This window comes from Aptenodytes forsteri, unplaced genomic scaffold (genome assembly GCF_000699145.1).
Source record: "Aptenodytes forsteri isolate BGI_AS27 unplaced genomic scaffold, ASM69914v1 Scaffold72, whole genome shotgun sequence".
Taxonomy (NCBI): Eukaryota; Metazoa; Chordata; class Aves; order Sphenisciformes; family Spheniscidae; genus Aptenodytes; species Aptenodytes forsteri.
The window spans coordinates 282,370-294,664 of record NW_008796193.1 but is presented as its reverse complement, the minus strand read 5'-3'; positions in this window follow the sequence as shown (position 1 = coordinate 294,664).

The window sequence follows — 12,295 nt, the reverse complement described above, 5'->3', positions numbered from 1 at the left end:
ACACACTTTCTCTTAGCCCCTGCATGTGATTTCCATGCCTAGCTGTTATGGCTCTGGTTTGCAAAGGGTTTCTGTTTGTTCCCTTGGTGGATTCTAATTGCCCTGGATCAGCTTCAGATAGGAGGGAAAATGTTAAAAAAACACAAAGGGAGTCTTCAAAGGTCCTGAACATTATGCCTAGGTGGTGATCTCACGGCAGCAATGACCTCAGAGGTGTGTTTGGCTTGGTTCAAATTCACAGAACTGCCTCTTGCCAAAGATATTTTAAATGGGCCAAAAACATCTGTAAACACACCCGTCCAAAAACACATGCTGCATACAGTTGCAAACACACATCATGTATCTCATGTAAACTCACATATGCTCCCCATAGAAAATGTGGGGTCTGCAGTCATAGTCAACCTGTCATTGCTATTTATCATACAGCTCAGGTACCCCAACACACAGCTCAAATGTGAATGAGCTCATCAGCTTGTAACCTGTGCTGTGCAGTACAGCTGTCTCCTGTGTAGTTCATGGTCCTGGATCCCAGATGGAGGACTATTAGCAGTTTTTATTTCTCTTACTTCAGGTTAAAAACAGTTCTCAGTAAGCCATCTGAACTTTGCTGTGCTCTTCACAATTAATTCACTTCCAACAAGAAGGAAGGTGTTCCTGGGGGTCCAGTTTTCCAGGTTGATCACGGATTCTGAGGTCCGCAGGCCTTGCCCAGCTCATCTGCTTCCACCTATCCTCAGACAGTATAGGAAAGAGAAATACATGCTGAAAGCTACATGTCTGTACTTATAGGTGACCTGTTAGTTGAGCAGAAGGCAAACCAAACTTGAAATTAAAATCCTAGTCCTCTTCAGACCAAATGGTGCTCCAATAGCCAGTCTTAGTATTTAATTTTCATGCTGCAGTAAAGATTGCTGACTCCATTCACTGTTTTGTCCCTGTTGTACCAAGCATGGCAGGCACAGTGACTAGTAACAGCTATGTTTGCATATTTCCAAGGTCATATTTACATACTTCTAAGCATGAACATGAACCAAAATGATTGCTTTGTGCACCCCTAAATTGTGAGGAATGCAGATATCCAGATCTGTATTCCTCATCTGACTTCTCTGTTTGTAGCTCAGCAAGTTTGAAATGGCCGCACACTTAAGAGCAAACAATCCCACAGAAGCCCAAACTGTCATCTAGTACCAATGGGAGAAACAGAACAAATGGTGAGGCTCAGAAAATGCAGTAGTCAACAGAAGCTAAATCTCTGGATGAAAGCTAGGAGTTGATCCTGTAGATTCAGTGTGAAATATTGGCACAGTGTCACAGAACCATAGAATAATTTAGGTTGTTAGGGACCTCTGGAGGTCATCTAGTCCAGTCTGCCCCTCAAAGTAGATGCAGCTAGATCAGGTTGCTGAGGGCCTTGTTCAGTCAAGCTTTGAATATCTCCAAGGATTGAGACTCCACAACCTCTTTGAGTAACCTTGTCTGTGTTTGACTTATCCTCATGATGAAAAAGAATATTCTTTATATCTAATCAGAGTTTCATGATTAGCAGCTCGAATCTGTTGCCTGGCATCCTACCACTCTGCACCTCTGAGAACAGCCTGACTGCCTTCTCTATACCCTCTCCTTAGATATCATAATATTGGGGCAGTTCTGCCTTACAGGTGACAAAATATGGAACTGAAATTGCAGCAGTGTGAAAACAGCAAAGAGAGGAGCTGAAAGGAAGGTAATCAGAGCCTCAGAAGAATCTGATCCTAGAAGCTGACGAAGAGTGGAAAGAAAAGAATGGAAATCCTAGTTTTTTCTGAACATTGTGCTCCTCACAGCCATGACTATTTGATGGTGGTTGCTCAGAACTGCTCCCAGCAATGACTGCAAGGAAAGTACAGGTTGATCCCACAGGGAGCCCTCAGTGCTGTGCCTGCCTGACATTCTTGGTGCTCAACACATGCAATAAATCATTTTCACAAGCTGTTGTGCATTCCTCTCTAAACACACACAGGATGCACCGATCGCCTCTTCTTTTCCAAAGGCTAAATCATGTACGTAGGGCCAAGGCTGGAAGCTGGCAAGAAGAACAGCCCTGTCTGCGTGGGCAGAGTGCTACCACGGCAAAAGCTCTTACTCTCAAAAGCACATATTTTTCCATAAATGGCCAGTCACTAAGAACCAGTCACCATGAACTGATAGGGGCATAGGGAGGAGCTCTAATGTCCATTAATGCTGAGGGAGCTGCTCTGTGACATGTTTGGACTGCAGGATAAAATTGTAGGTGGCTTCACAGCCACTGAAGTGCACACAGACAGTGCTTGGGGCACTGCGGCCAGCACATGGGGCTTGAGACTTCCACCTGCCCCATGTCCCTCGAAGGACACAGAGCAACCAAACCACAGCTGTCACTGTCGCCGGCACTGTTCTCTCTGTGTGCCAGTCCTGCTCACTGAGCCAACGTGCGCTGAGGCAGTGCAAATGAATTTGGGTCTTACCAGCTCCTGTGAGCACCACCATGCTTCTCCCCCTGGGTGGGGAGCACAGAGGAGCCAGGGCAGCTTGGCCCTGGAGGCTTTAGAACTCTGGAGGTTTCAAGAACACCAGGTGCTGGGCCGGGAGCCAAGCAGCACCATGACCAGCAGGGCAGGGCATGGCCTCGCCAGCCAGGCCTGTCCCACCACCCCAGCAGACCGGGAGGGCAGCCAAGCCCAGCCGAGAGCCCCGACCATGGGCAAGTGGGCATTGAGGAAGCAGGCTCCAGGCCACACCGGGAGTCAGCCCACAGGTTGGGCCAGGCTCAGGCCCAGGGATGGTGGCCAGGGTCAGATGCAGCCCCGGGACCTCCAGGCGGTCCTCGGGGACAAGGCAGGTCTGAGGCCGGGCCAGGAGTCAGCCGTAGGCTGGGGTTGGCATCAGGACTGGCAGGGTCCCTGGCCGGGCACTGGCACAGCCAAGCTGGAGCCCAGCACTCCTGCAGCAGGCTGGGGCCTGGGCTGCAGGCCCTGGGCTGGGCTGAGGTGGGGGCCCTGGGCCCATGGGCAAGGGGAGGCAGTGGTGGACACCCCGGGCAGGGCTGCTGGGGGCCTTTATGGCCAGTTAGTGCCTTGCAGGCCCTGGCAGCGTGCTCTTACCCAGGGAGATTGGAGAAGGGGTTAACCACCCTCGCCAGGGACAGGTGGCATCACACTCACCATGGGGTGAGAACAGCCTGGGAAGGTATCAGGGAGTAATTCAAAGGCGGTCAATTCAGACAACCCTTTTTAGCACATGTAGGTTTGCAGCAACTCCCTGAATGTCTGGACCAAGCAGTGCACACCTCTGACTCCAGCCTCTCTTGGGCACTGACAGCATGTGACAGTATCCCCCGAATTAAACAAACCATCTTTAAGTAGATAGAATGTACCAGCATACTCTAACAACCATAGCAACTCCTTTCTAAACTATTTTAGAAAATCTGTAGGTTTAATCACCTGTTTAAACTATTTTTCAAAAGCTCTGGTGCATAGTGAGTATTGAAAAGGCTCCCTTAGCTTCTAACATTCAGCGTATTTTCTCTCAGTGCCATGTATTTCAGTGTGTTGTTATGGCAGATATCAGCCACCACCAAGGTAAGGTTGCACAACAACATCCACTGTCATCGTAAGTTTCATTAGGATGCTTCCACTGAGTATTTGACCTCACATTTCCCATGCTTGGTCTCTCTTAAGAGAGGTTGTTTTGTTTTGAAACTGGGAACAAAATCCCAGTAGGTATTTTTAAGTTCAAGGAAAGTAAAAAGACACAAACCCGAACCCCCAGCATGCAATCTTCCCCCCTGTAAAAATATTGAGGTTGTAGTTTTTTCAACAGGCCTCCAGCAAGGAGAGATAAAAGGCAGTGCTCAGGACCATGTCTGGAAACAGAACTTAATCCAAGGCCACTAAATCTCTGGCTGCGATGTATGTTACATTACACTGAGACAGAAGGAGGGTGGAACCTGAAGTGAAATTATTACCAGTGCTTAAAAATTCCCCCTGAGTATGCTAAGGTTAGTGAACCTTAACAAAGCTTACTCTCCCCAGTCTTATGAGCCAAGTCATTGCTGCTTCAGGGTTTCTGCTGGGATAGTTTGCATGAAGAAGACTTCAACATCAGCTTCACAAAGCAGAATCCTCAGAAGACCCGTCCTTTATTTAGGAATCAAAGAAAGTCACAGGTCTCCCAGCATCTGGGGAACTCCTGCATTTCGGCTGCACTCAACAAGAAATGGTGTGTGAGAACAGACTGCTGGGGAGATGCTCATTTCAGTTGGGAATCAAGCCCTGAGTTTTCATCTTTTATTCCACCTGAGATAAAGCAGTCACAATGTAAACAGACATATTCCTGCCCTTTCAAACCAGCTTTGTGCCAAGCTATTTCCAGACAGGCAAGAACAAGAACAGGCATAGGAAGAGAGCCTTCCTCATGCCATCACTATTAAAGATCTAAAGACCTGTTCTCCAGTTCTTTCACTTTCTGGTTTCTTCCACATCTGTGCAAAACTGTTTAGAAAATACAGCTTTTCTAATCCGGTGGCTTTCTCCTCTGAGTCTGCAGGACTCTAAGTATGAAATAGAAGCAAGACAAAACCTAATTAATCCCATTGCTTAAAATCATGGCCCAAATCTCACTGGGTTTACTCATGTGATTAATGTTTCATTGAAACAGAGGAACAGGGAGCAACTGATGAGTTATCCCACTGATTTCAGCGGGTCGTGGATTTTTGCATGGGTATATCCAGCTACTCTTACAGCTAAATGAAGGTTTAACCACACTGGAACTGACTAGTCTAGTGTGCATGGAAATGCAAAAGATGAGATTCCAAAACCAACAACACCTTGGCCAATTAGCACAAGTGAGGTGTTTTCTAATCCTGTTTGCTTGATTAACGGCGTGGCAAGACACACTGTGTGTTTGTATTGCAAACAGGAGCACAACTCCAAGTTAGAGATGGTTTTAAAAGATCTTTATATTGTCTGATTGTGTTCACGCTAGGAAGGGGTAGGGGTGGGGTACCTGTGGGAGAACATTACATATGCTGTAGACATACTTTTCTCCTGGCCTAGCAGCAAAACTATGTGACACCTCACTCTAATGAATACTAGCCAAGCAGTGAAGGAACCTGTTGCTAATTGGGAAAAAAACCTTTCACAAAGCAGCAAGTCAGTCATGAGAGGTAAGGCTCATCAGGCTGAGGGTAAGAAAGGGCAATGACTGGAAACTGCATGGGAAATGCATACCTGAAGTGGTGGTTAAGAGGACTGTGGCAAGAAGGGCTGTTATAAAACTGAGGGCTCAGTTTTGGGGCCGGTCTTGTTCAGTATCTTTATCAATGATCTAGATGAGGGGATCAAGTGCTCCCTCAGTCAGTTTGCAGACAACACCAAGTTGGGTGGGAGCGTTGATCTGCTCGAGGGTAGGAAGGCTCTGCAGAGGGACCTGGACAGGCTGGATCGATGGGCCGAGGCCAACTGTATGAGGTTCAACAAGGCCAAGTGCCGGGTCCTGCACTTCGGCCACAACAACCCCATGCAGCGCTACAGGCTTGGGGAAGAGGGGCTGGAAAGCTGCCTGTCGGAAAAGGACCTGGGGGTGCTGGTCGACAGCCGGCTGAACATGAGCCGGCAGTGCGCCCAGGTGGCCAAGAAGGCCAATGGCATCCTGGCCTGTATCAGAAATCGTGTGGCCAGCAGGAGTAGGGAAGTGATCGTGCCCCTGTACTCGGCACTGGTGAGGCCACACCTCGAATACTGTGTTCAGTTTTGGGCCCCTCACTACAAGAAGGACGTTGAGGTGCTGGAGCGTGTCCAGAGAAGGGCAACGAGGCTGGTGAGGGGTCTGGAGAACAAGTCCTATGAGGAGCGTCTGAGGGAACTGGGGTTGTTTAGCCTGAAGAAAAGAATGCTCAGGGAAGACTATATCACTCTTTACAACTACCTGAAAAGAGGTTATAGCAAGGTGGGTGTCTGTTTGAACTGCTTTCCTGCAGAAATTAGACCTCTACATTTAATTGCATGCTGTCTGGTATGGAAAAGACACCAGGAGGGATTCCATTGTGCCCTAGTGGTTACAGCTCACCTGAACTGTTTCCCCACTGTGTCAGGATGGGAGGAACCCAGTCATAGGAACACTGCTTTTCTTGTGTACTTTACCACTGGAGACGACTCGTTTGGAACAGGCTGCCCAGGGAAGTGGTTGAGTCACCATCCCTGGAAGTATTTAAAAGACGTGTAGATGTGGTGCTTAGGGACATGGTTTAGTGGGCATGGTGGTGTTGGGTTGATGGTTGGACTCAATGATCTTAGAGGTCTTTTCCAACCTTAGTGATTCTATGAAAACTGACTTTTTGCCCTGAGGAAGGAAAGAAAAAGGAGTATCTGGCATTTGGAAATATATTCCTTTTAGTAGCCTTCATGCTCTTCCGACATGCCAAGTCATTGTACAGACATCCTTATGGTATTTTCAGCCCTGAATGAAGCTACAGCAGACAAAGGAACCAGGCAAACAGGATGCCAGCGAGCCTTGCTAAAGGAAACACAATGTAAATCAGGGAGAGGAGTACACAATGCCTATAGGATGTATTCTTTCTATAGCAGGGGCCAGCTCAACCTTTGGCTTGAGAACAAGATCCAGCCTGGGCAACCGTGTTAAATGACATTGTGTAAGGAGGATGTGATGGGCTAGCCTTCACGCATCAAAGGTTATCATCAAAATTCACAGCACAGGAACACAGACTTTTGTACAGATCTGATCCATGCCCCGGCTAACCCAATTTCCTGCTCTCAGCCACAGCCTATGACTTAATGCTTGAAGGGAAGGAGGAACTTCCCTGGGTTTCAGCTCACTGACAGTGCAGTGCTAGACATGGAAAAGTTTCTCAGCTGATCCCTGCATTTGTTCAGCAAACATCTAATTAGGACCGCTAGACATCAGTGCATTACAAATGTAGGTAGCAATGTCAGCAGCATGGCAAATGCAGTCGTGAGTCATGTAGTATTTCTGCAGCACTGTAGTATGGAAAGCAAACCCAGGAGCACAGTGAACTTATTTGTTGATCCTGTGTGTTGGCAGACTCTTTCAAATAGTTTTTCTGCACTATCAAATAACAACTCCAAAAAAATGAAAACAAAATATTCCTTTCTGTTGAGAAATTTACAGCACTGGCCTGTCTCTGCTTGAATCACTCCTGTCAGAGACCTCATCACTGCTGCTCATGCAACAGGGTCAAGGAGATCTGACAGCAGCAGAGCAAAGTTTTCAGCCATGTCCCATAAACAAGGGAAGTATTCCAAGCTCTTCCCTGCCTGCACAGGAGGATGAGGACTGCACTACACTACATTTTGAAACAAATCCATAACCAGCAAAGGAAACAACTGCATTGGAGTGGAATCCCTTGGCTGATTTTTTATTTTCTAATGTAGATGGGGCCAGAGGTGTGGAATTGGGTCCGTCTGAGATGCCTCCCATGTGATAATGCACAGTTTGCATCTTTCCAAAGCACAATGATTTGGAGTAACAGTTGCCAAGGAATTTATCTTGAATGTCCTTTTGAAAACAAATTCACGATTGTTGGGGTTTTATCTTTGGTGGGGTGTTGGGTTCTTTTTTTTTAAGGACTCCTTAAAAACTTACTCTAAGGGCCACAGTTGGAACAAGTTGGTTTTGATCTTTTTGCAAATGGGCTTCCCTGCTAGAAAAGGCTGTTTCAGTGGAGTGCTGACATTCAGCGCCCCTTTGAAAGACATCAGGGACCTAAAGACCATTGATGCTGTCAGATTTCCAAGATTTAATTCTTCCCTATAATATCCAGGCTTGCAGCTAATTTGGCTGGCTTGGAGCAGTTGTATCTTTAAAAAATGCTTGATGTGTATTCACATTTCAAGAAGGAAAAAAACCAAAAACATTGCAGAGTGATTCAGAAAGATAGGCAGATGATGGAGTGGAGCAACAAAGTCACAAGCAAAGACAACCCAAGCAAAGATGACCTTCCTAAATTCCATATCACTAATTCTGCTCCTTGGAGAGAGTGCCTCAGCATTTGTACCTTAGCAAATTTCCTATTTCTAAAAAAACTATTTCCTTTCTCCATATCTGATCCTTCACATGGCTGCTGTGATACCATAAAACAAACTAGTTTGAGAAAGCAGCAGGCTATTTCTGAGCCCTTTCTTATGAAGATTAACTGCTCTTCAGAAAATGATCATTCATGGATGTTTCTTGGGCAGGAGGCAAAATGAGGGGAAGAGGATCCTTTGTCTAAGTTTGCTCAAAAATTTAGGAGAAATGTTGTCTTGGTTATTGACGCATTTTGCTGATCTATAAAACACAGATATCCTGAAACCCTATGGCCATGCAATGGAAATAAAGAAACATAGCTGAACTCCATCAAGCTACCATTGAGAGTGTAATAAGCTTAGAGGCTCTAAAGCATTTTTTAATTAATGTAATGAGTGTTATTAAACTCAGAATTCACAGGAACTTGCAACTGCAAAGGAAACTTTTTCTGCTTGCTAGATTAGGAAAGAGGTATTAGCACTTTGGGAAGAAAAGATCAAGAAATTTTATCTGGAGACCTCCTTTGGAAAAGGCTGTGCCATTTTACTTACAGTATTGTTGCTATAACAAGAAAGTGTGCGGAGCCACATCAGGATTGTGGATCTGTTTCACCAGACATGGAAAAATATGAATGAAAAGCACTAATAAGCACTAGCATTGTTTGCAATCCTAAATTTATCTGGCCCATTTGTACCTTTGCGCTTACAGAAAATGCCTCCTGAAGTATTTCCTAGGAGAATGAGAGCTGATGGGGAGGGACTGCATGGTTTGTAAAACTCCATGAATGTATGCTGGGGGGAGACTGGCTACTTTATTTTGTCTTTTTAAGGACAAACGACATACACATTTCTTGGGGAATTGGGGGGTGCTTATTATTTCATTTTCCAGAAGTATTTCATGGGTATCTTATGCTCAAAAATATTTGTAAGGGTTGTTTAGAGACAGATGAGACGTCGTGACTGAAAAATCACGACTTTTCAAATCTTGTATGCATAGAGAAAACAAAGATCAGACCACAGTGTACCAAGTGGCAAATAAAGCATTCCTCATATTTCTTTACAGTTTTTAAAAATCACATGACTTTCCAAGGCAGTCTGTGTGACTGAGATGTGGTGCCCTTTTTTTTTAAATGCTTCAGTTTATTTAACGCTTTAAGTACTTTTTTGCAGGATTGAACCTATAATGTGAAAGAGATCAAAATATCTTAGCATAGATTAGAATACATTCTCCCCATGTAATGTATTCTTTTCAGCACATCTCCAGAGAGGATTTTATAGCACAGATATTTCTCAAAGTGACGGAACTGTGAAAGTATCCACCCTTGGTATGTGTTTACCTTGGAATAGTCTCTCAAGTGGCTTCTTTCTCAACACAAATAGACTTCCCCACAGAGACAAAATTTCCCTGCCGTGCAGATAGAAAACTTTCTAAAGGAAACTTCCTATACAACAGAAAAAAAAAAAAAAGGGAGGGGAGGCAGGGCGGGAATACACTTGGCCCCTATCACTTTTCCTGTCTTCTCAATGATGAATGGTTCCAGATACTTCAGCCTCTGAGACAGCCACCCAGGCAGATCCCACTTTAAGCAGCGCCAGTAATGGAGGACAGCAAGGAGTTTGGGCTAGTCTCTGAGGGCATTTACATACCTCTCAACTCTGTTTATGATGGCAAAACATTCCCATGACAGGAGCTTTAAAAATCTTGGAGTGAGAACTTAACAGAGTGCCTACTGGCTTTAGATGCCCAGTTGCTCTTAACTTTCAGTGGGACTTAAGCCCCTAGTTAGGGGGCTCTTTCAAAAAATTTCAGCCCTGTATATTGTCGTAACACTAACAAATAACGTCATGATAAAATCTATTAGCACAATTCCCATTAACTAGCTTCTTTGCAGAAAGATCAAGGAAGAGGTCAAACAAATATAGTAAGGATGGTAAGCAAGCCTTTCCCAAAATGAGATAGCAACTCTCCCTCTAGGGTCAAGTATTAAAGGGGGATGATACAGGAGAAGCCCACGTATTTGACTTGCATTGTGGGTGCATCGCAAGTTCCCCTTGCAAGGTCATCTGTCTGCTACCTTCCATGATGCAGGAAGAGTTGTGTGTCCCTGCCATGAGGGAGGAAGGGTGTTTTGAAATTAAAAAAAAAAAAAAAAAAATCAAAAAAGAGGTTAAGGTAAAAAACTCATAGTAAATAAGTGACAAAATGTTCAAAGCAGATTAATAGAAGAAGAGGGATACAAAGGGGAACAATACAGGCTTTGTTGGGGCACACAAAAAGAGCTGAAAGATCTAGCAAAACTGGTGATAAATGATGGCTTCCCACAAATATTCATCTCATACTAATTAGAAAGGAAAAAGCAATAGGCTAATCTGAAAATCTTTCCAAAACAAGAGTCTGCATTACTAGATGTCTTTTCTCTTTTACTAATACTCCCTTTAAGACCCACTGTGTTTCTTTTCCATCACCTCTATCACAGTGTTGTGAACATGGCATATGTGTTTTCTTCACATAGCAGGGAGTGCAAATTGGTACCAAGTTCTCCATGAAAGGCACAGACGAGTGGAAAGTTGGTTATTTGTGATCCCATGAAATGTGCTGCAGTCATGGGTTTAGTCAACACAGGGGGAGTTGTAGGAATAATTTCAGAGGAATGTACCTTGTTAGTGCATGCTTTAATTGCTTTCCATAGTAATTTCTGTCCAGCAATCATGGTAGAATTATGGAATTAATGTACAGAATTTCTACCTGGCCAAGAACCCAAGGACACTGAATAGCAGCAGCGCCTGGTTAATCTGGCAGTATTTATGTCAATTTCTGTAAGCCATCAGGACTCCCAGCACAAAGACAAGCCCCTCCTGGAGACATCATCGTCACAGACCCTTAGCCTTCCAACCCAGATGCCAGATATCAGATGCCTTCCTTGAAAGTAGGAGCCCCACTTGCAAGGCCTCCAGCATCTGACCAGCCCCCAGATAACTGACCTGGCCTGTACTCATAGACTCTCGAAAAACAAGGTTTTCCACTCAGAAGCTGAGCTGAGCTGCATTGGCAGCAAACCGGTCCATGCCAAGGCCTTCCTGCAGTGGACTTCTGCCTGAGTTCCATCAGAAGATTTGCCAGAACTAACAGGTTTCCCCCAAATGTGAACCGTTCAGCTCTTTCCACTGGGGAAAAAAATAGTTCCATTGGAAAATTTCTCACCATTATTTTTGTGTTTGTATTGCAACAGATTGTAGTCAGAATTCTGAGTAGGTTGTGGTCTCTCCCCCAAACAGCTGCAGTCTAGTTGGAGAAAAGATGCAGAAAAAGGGGGAAGTTTGAAATGAAGGAGGTGAGAAAGCTGGAAGGAGGAAGAGTGAGGATCAGGAAAAGATCACGACATGTAGAAGAAATGGCAACAATTGATGGTCCCAAATACTCTGATGTGTACCACTCAGTTGTAACCAGAATCTTCCTCCCAAAGGAATGGATGGACTGCTAAATTGGATGAGATTTTTTGGAGCTCTCTATGGAAACGGATGTAAGGAATGACACAGATAGGCACAGGCAAAGTGGGAAGCTGATTGCTTTTAGAAGCTGGAAAACTGGGTGGGCACAGCTGATAGCTGGGGCAGGAGATCTGGAGGTGAGGGTGAGGGAAGGAAGCAATGCGGGAACTGTGTATGATACCTTGTAAAGTTACTTTTGTGCCCTCTTGCTCAGGCGCCCCGATTTGCAGGAACAACTGCTTTCCAGAACAAGAGTATGACTGTCTCAGGTCCTGTCAGTTCTTGGCTCTTCTACTGAGTTTGCCCAGAAAAGCTATCTTTTAGCATGATTTTCTGGGTAGCTCTTTCCCCATACTTAGTCCCTGACTCTGCCTTTGGGCAATGACCACCATGGAAAGTGAGGTTCTGCACCACTGGGGGTTGTGAATAAATCTACGGAGCCCCCTTCCATGCCAGGTTCGCTCTGTTTTGCTTTGTAGTTTCCTAGCCTGCACCAACCCGTGCTTAAACCCCGCACAGAAATACTGATTTTCAACGAGCAGGTCCTGCCCTTTTCCCCCAGCACAAGTTCTCTTCCGTGTCCTTTTTTCCCCACAACGCTTTGAGGACTCCCAGGTGAGCACGCAGAGAGGTGCGTTCAGCCTACGCAGGATGAGCCTGGAACGTGCCGTTCCCCCGCTCTGGACGCCGGGTGAATTTCCCCCCTTTGCCTTCCCACGCGGAGCCTCTCGGGAGGGAGCCCCGCC